Source organism: Thalassophryne amazonica, chromosome 14 (genome assembly GCF_902500255.1).
Source record: "Thalassophryne amazonica chromosome 14, fThaAma1.1, whole genome shotgun sequence".
NCBI classification, from domain to species: domain Eukaryota; kingdom Metazoa; phylum Chordata; class Actinopteri; order Batrachoidiformes; family Batrachoididae; genus Thalassophryne; species Thalassophryne amazonica.
This window is the reverse complement of record NC_047116.1, coordinates 17,759,357-17,766,035: the sequence shown is the minus strand read 5'-3', so window position 1 is coordinate 17,766,035 and position 6,679 is coordinate 17,759,357. Positions and strand designations below refer to the sequence as shown.

Here is a 6,679-nt window from a genome sequence, read left to right as displayed (position 1 = left end):
AGTCCGTCACTTAAAGTCCTCTGGGCAATAACGTCTATGTTGTGAGTACTCCCCCTCTGTTGTGGAGCTTTGCGAAGCATTTGTGTTTTTACGTGCTCTGAGAATTTGCAGCCAACATGTTATTACACTAAATTGTTGGATCTGCTGCAGATTTTGTGTTCTGTTTGCAAGGTTTTTTTTTCTCCCCAATTGTCTAGCGATGAATTGATGTAGGTGTTTCTCCCACACCCACCCATTTGCTGGTGTTTGTTGTAATGTGGACGTTTTGTGGCCTCGATCAGCCACTGTAAGTCTCACATGTTTGTCACCGAATTGGATCTGGATATTTTTTTACTCACATTTGATAATTTCTTGGTGAATGTTTGTGAGTAAATACCTCCAGTTCATTTTTTAAATGTTAGGGTTATGCTTCTTGTGACTTCATCTAACAATGGTAAAAGATTTTTTTTTTTTTTAGATGAAATTTGGACTGTTTTTACAGAACAGTTCTCACTGTTCAAGTAGGTCATTTAAATCACTTTACTTTGATGCCCTTCTTGTGATCCACAAGAGTGGTTCAAAACTGCACTAATAAAAGATTCTTGCTATTCTTTGAGACGTTTACGTTTTTAACATTTATGTTACAGTTTGTGTGTATATTTAATTTGTTACATTTTATATTGAGTGTTAGATAAAAACAGCAACATCTGCGTATGGATGAAAATGTAAGGATCTGTGTAAAGCATTTAAAACTTATGAACATCATGTTGGTCTCATGCCAGTGAATAAACTTTTCTTTTAAAGCTTGTGATTTTTTTCAGTATTTGATTATCTTTACAGCTCACAAACTCAAAGCTATGATTTAAGTCAGAACGATTTGTGTTTCAAAGCATTAGAAAATTCAATGTTGAAATAAAAGCAACAAATTGGGTAATTTCTGAGGCCCATGAGCTGTAACAGATGAGAAAAATTTCACATAAACTGTACTTTGTACATTAACACTACCTAATCTGACGAAAACACGTCCTCAATAATGGACCATACAAAAGGACATATTAACGCCGAACGGTACATAAAAACTGCATTAAAAATTACAAATAAACTACCTATGAACAATATAAACCCAACAGCAGGTCGCCTCTTTTTCACATCGTGTTGCTGTGAAAGCTGTGCAAGTCTGCAGAAAAAATTTAATATGCATCTTTGTCACTGGAGTGCATGGTTGTCCTGACGTGGCGACCGTGCATTCATACTGCTGCAACCACAATTGACTGGTCGTACCAGCGGCGCAGCAACGTGACTCATGTTGCCGTCTGTTTGCCTCACACAGGAAACCCAGGACCTGCAGTGTTGGTTCAATTGGGAACCTTGTTGCACCTTGACATTATGTGATATTTCCCAGAGTGCTTTGTTGGCTATCCAAAGACAACTTGTGTAACCAGTTTGCTAGTGTTTGTCCAAACCCCGAACATGTAACACCCCCCCCCCCCCCAAAAAAAAAAAAAAATTAAAAATTAAATAGATATTAAGTAAAAGTAATAATAAATTGGCCTTCTTTTCTTTTTCCAGAAATAGATTATGGCCTTAAGCTGCATTTGGTTCAAAATCTAATCAACTTTTGACCCAAACTACTTCTCCAGCAAATTTCATTGAAATGTGGTTGTGACTTTTTCAGATATCCTACTGACAGTCGAACAAACTGCTCCAAAAATATGATAGCATTTGCAGAGGTGATAATAGATCAGTAAACACTCTAAATTTTACTGTCCAACCTCAACGTGACGCACCAACCATTTGCCAATTGTTAAAGTTGATCCAACTGTGCAAATAAAACCTGAAACTACTTTTAAACTTGTCCAAAGCTGGTTGCTCCATTGACCGCAATTACAACTGTCATTAACAATTTTCAATAAAATTTAGTTCCACCTACCCTTGACCCCTTCATCCTCTTGTAGACACACACACACATTGTCTTCAGAAAGCTGGCAGAGCACTCTCAGGGTTTTCGCTGGCAGTATAGCATCATGGGATGTCCAGTCCAAAGAAGCACTTGGAGAGTGTTTGTGGTTCAATCAGCCAACACAGAGGCTATAAAGTTGCTTGAGAACTCGAGACAGTCTATGGCAGTCCAGCTGCTGCTGCTGCTCAGATCTCAAACCTTTTACATCTTTGGGTTCCACTGAGGCCATCTGAGCAGAGGGTTGCGCGCCGCGGCTGCGCCACTGTCACACTCTCTGGGTTCAGCAACCCAGGCTGGAGGTGAAGGCTGATCATCAAAGTCTTCTTCATGGTGCCCGTTTTCAAGGTTATACGATGAGCTGCTTCCATCATCTACAGATGGGTCAACGTGCTGTTGGCGAGCAGGAAGGCGAGAATCACTGGAGGAGGAGTTGATTCTGGAAATGCCATGCTTTGTTTTGTCCTTTGGCTCACTGCTGTCATTTAGCACGTCAGCAGAGGGCACCTCCTTTAACGTGTCCAGCCTGTGCATAGGCATGGCCCTGCAGGAGGAAAGGCGTCCAGTTTGGCCAAATCTGGATCGCCGAGCAGGTAGGCCAACTCTGACATGGTTTCATCATCACCTGGGACAGGTGGAGAAAATAAAAAAAAAAAAAAAAAAAAACTACCTCCACCACCAAAAACAAGGTGAAAAATTCATTTCCATTCATATCTGGACCAAACAGCATTTGTGGGTGAGTCAATATCTGACCCTCACTTCTGATCAGTTCTTACTAAGACAATAACAACAACAAAAAACCCTGACATGATAACACTGAAATTTTATAACTTACACCAATAAAAAGACAGCTAAACCTGCAATGCCTATTTATTGTGACAGGTCATGATTTATTTCCCCTCATGTTTTCCCTTCTTTGGTGATGGGGATTCAAGCTGTCTTGCTTTCTCTTGTGATAAAAAACAAACAAAAAAAAAAAAAACATGTATGAACTTGTTAGCCTGCACTAGCAACAAGTAGATATTGTATAGGGACGCAACCACTTATTTGTCTGGCCACGCTGCAAAATGTGACAAGTGCGATAAGCGTGTTCCATATGGGCGACTGTATCAACATCGGGGTCTCCACTTGCTCCCATGAGGATATGATGGACCTCATAGTACACAGACCTGGGTTTGAATCCCATTCAGGCTACCTGTTTGTTTCCTTGGACAAGACACTTAATCTACACTGTCTCAGTCCACCAAGCTGTAAAATGGGTACCAGCCTTTGCTGGGGAAGTAACCCGTTTCAAACTAGTGTCCCATCCGGGGGCCGTTGTAGACTCTCATCTACTTGACACTATGGAATCCAGATATAAACACCTGCACCCTCAGGCCTTGGGGCCTACACAGGATTCTAAGTTTATACACTACTGAACAGATGGTTATGAATGCTGTATTCCATTTTTGCTAATAAAGACCCGTAAATCCTACACAGTGTAGCTTTAAATATAATGTCTACACTTAAAATAATCAGGAACTGCAACCAGATTACAAAAAATTGACAAAGGTTCTCAGATGAACAAAAATCACATTGTAATATATTTCTTTTAATTTTCCAGGTGCACCGGGTATCCTTTTTATATGCTATATGTTTTAATACTGTTATACCTCATACTTTCATACCTTTATCTACTCGAGAGCTCGTCACAAGAATTCCAATGTATCCAAACCATGCGTGCGAGTACAAATGACAAATAAATTCTCTATCATCTACTGGTTTGATGAATCCCATTAAGATAAAAATATATCTTAAATGCAGCTGCTTCTAAATTAATTCATAAGAAATGAAGTAAAAGTGGATGTGCAAGTTTGAAGAAGCTTACGTGTGTAGCTGAGCCGCTCGGCAGGAAACTTTGAGTCCAAACTCTTCCCAGTAGGAAGAGAGAAGTACTTATGGGATTTGGGAACCACCTGAGAAGAGAAATCAAATAAAGCAGCAGAATGAGAACAAGGCAGAAAAAAAGTCAGTAATAGTTTCTAAGAGAACTTTGATTGTGAAAGTTGTATCTGATACTAATTCTTTATATTTTCAGAACATTTTAAACGCTTTCCACAATCATACAGAGAAATTCGTGTCATACTTCCAACAGCGTCTCGTCTTACCATCTGAAAGCTGCCCGGCCTCAGGCTGCGGCGTATACTAGCGTGACGTCTGATCAGTATCTCTTTGGTCTGCCTGTCGTTGGGCAGCGCATGCTTATTGGTGATGCCACCGTCTGATCAAAGAAAAAGAAAGATACAACGTTGCGCTTGTTAAACTGACCGTCTGAGAAAAGCAGACAGCTTTATAGACAAAGCAGACACTCGACTGCTCATAAAAAAAAAATCTGTCCCCTTCTGTTAGACACACACACTTTATCTTTTTTATCATAAAGTGAAACAGATTTCCAGCATATACTGAAATAAATGAAAATATAAAACATTTCCACCTTTATATAATAGTAATAGTAATAATATAATAATTTTATCCTGCTAAGAAAGACTAAATGAGGTTTAATTTCTTTGAGAGTAAATGGTAAATTAGTGGAGATTAGGTAAGAAGTGGCCAAGTGTTTAGTGCGCTTGGTTTCAGTGTGGAAGGTTCCCATTTCAAACCCCACCCCTGCCACATTTCTCCATATAATGTAGAGTTGCCTCAGGAAGGGCATCCGGTGTAAAACGTGCCAAATCAACGCACAGACCCACCTTGGATCTGTTGTGGCACCCCTGACTGAAAACAAGGGAGCAGCCGAAGGGTCTTACTTACTACTTACTAGGTACAAGCGGGACAGAAGCGAGCATTTCCTGTTTGTCAACATCAAAGCTTCTGCAGAGTCTTTCCACAGGTGATGTCACACATGGAAAACTACTGCCGCCAGGTCTGTGCCGACACAAAACAAGGAGCTCTTACAGAGTCTCCAACTCTATGATTATACAACAAACAGGTGCTGGATATTTGTTTTAATGGGGTTGTAATATGCAAAATAAATTTTTAATCAGCCTTTTGGGGTTAAATATGGCAACAGTTTCAAGACAAACATCTTTAAGTCCCCAAACACCTATATTCCTAAATGTAGAAAATCTCCTCCCACAAGTCAAATTTCAGCTGGAGAAATTGAGGTGACCAGCTCCTTTCCATTTGAAGCAACAGGTACAGAAACATATCAGACACCTGAACACTACTCTTTTCTTCTTTAAATTTTAAATGTCAGGCTCTAGCCCCCATATGATGCTTGACTGGAGTAAGTGGGCATAGAAAATGAATGAATGAATGAACTTTAAATGTCTGATTTTAAATGTGCAATGATTTTTTTCTGCCACTAGAAGTCACCACCAGTGTTGGGGAAAGTAACTTTGGAAAGTTACTTCATTAGTTAATCTATACAGTTATATTTTACAGTTACTTCTTACATTTACTTCATTAGTAGCTGCAGACACCTTGTCGGCAGCTGCTGAATGTAATTAATAAAGTTACTCATAATCTAATTTGGTTATTTTTAAGATTTAGTACTCAGAAAAGTAACTATTAGTTACTTTGCTGATTAGTTTACTTTTCTGATTGCTCATCTTACGAGTAACCAAGTTAGATTACCCATTACCTTATTAGCTACATTACTTAGTAGGTTGCAAGGTTTCTGCAGATTCTAATAAAGTAATTGCATAAAGCTGCTAATGAAGTAACTGCATAAAGCACCTGTATAAAGCAACTAAAAAAGTAACTTGTCAAAGTTACTTTCCACAACACTGGTCCACCACTGTCAGGATGTAAACAAAGTTTCCCCCCTCAGACAACAACCCCCTCCTCCACTGCACTGAGAACAAGGAACAGGTTTCACAGCTTTCTGGGGGGGGGGGCAAATATATGGGGGATTCTAGTTTGACCATGTTCTATGCCAGAAATATTCGTAGCTTCTCAATGTGACTTGGATGTATTTCTGGGAAGTTGCTGCCATCTGCCAATCTGGTAAAAAAATTTCAACTGCTATGTCACAAGTCCTCAATTTGAACATTGTTGCCTCTGCAGGGAGGGGAAACAATTTCACAGGGCAGGACTCAATGCACTAAATGAGCATACGCTGAAATCTCTCACACTAAAAGTGAACATACAGCCCAACGAAAAATATTAGCAGGAGACAGAAAAGCTCTGAGCACAGAGGGAGTGTTGCTTCACTCTACGTACAAGACTCCCATAAACCACTATATAAATAGTTGCTGGCTGTTAAATTAATGAGTAAAATTGCCATTTAGGACAACTTTAAGACATCAGGTGAGCAATATTAACATGCTGAAAAGATGGCAAATGTCCATTAAATGTCCACTGCTATTTATACCGGACAGTGTTGACTACTGATGCACCATAACTACGGTGAATTAACAGATGTTTTGTGGGTCATTCATTAGCGGATACTGTCAGGATAAGCAGTCACAACCGCCGTGTCCTGACTGAGCATCATGACTGCATCTGCAACCCTGATTCACAGTTACCGTTTACATTAATACGGCCCTTCAGTAGTCAACGCACCGTGTCCAGTATTAACAGCGATACTTCCACGCCTGAAAGCTGATCATCCTGGCAGCACTGCAGCTGAAACTGACTCAAAGCAGTCATTGTATTCTAAACATTGGGTTTCATTTTCTATGAATGAAGAATTCCTAAAATTGTGAAGCATGCATGAAATAAGCTGCTGATGATCAATCAAAGCTGATCACATCACCAGCT

General features: G+C 39.7%; 1 long non-coding RNA gene across 1 annotated transcript; it reads right to left on the bottom strand.

The window, feature by feature from the left end:
* Window positions 1–2,528: 2,528 nt before the first annotated feature.
* On the bottom strand, window positions 2,529–4,171 carry LOC117524875. Its single transcript, XR_004564887.1, has 3 exons — window positions 4,084–4,171; window positions 3,804–3,891; window positions 2,529–2,561 (listed from the first exon to the last, which is right to left on the bottom strand). It is a non-coding gene; the product is annotated as an uncharacterized LOC117524875 (long non-coding RNA).
* Between the last annotated feature and the right edge of the window lie 2,508 nt (window positions 4,172–6,679).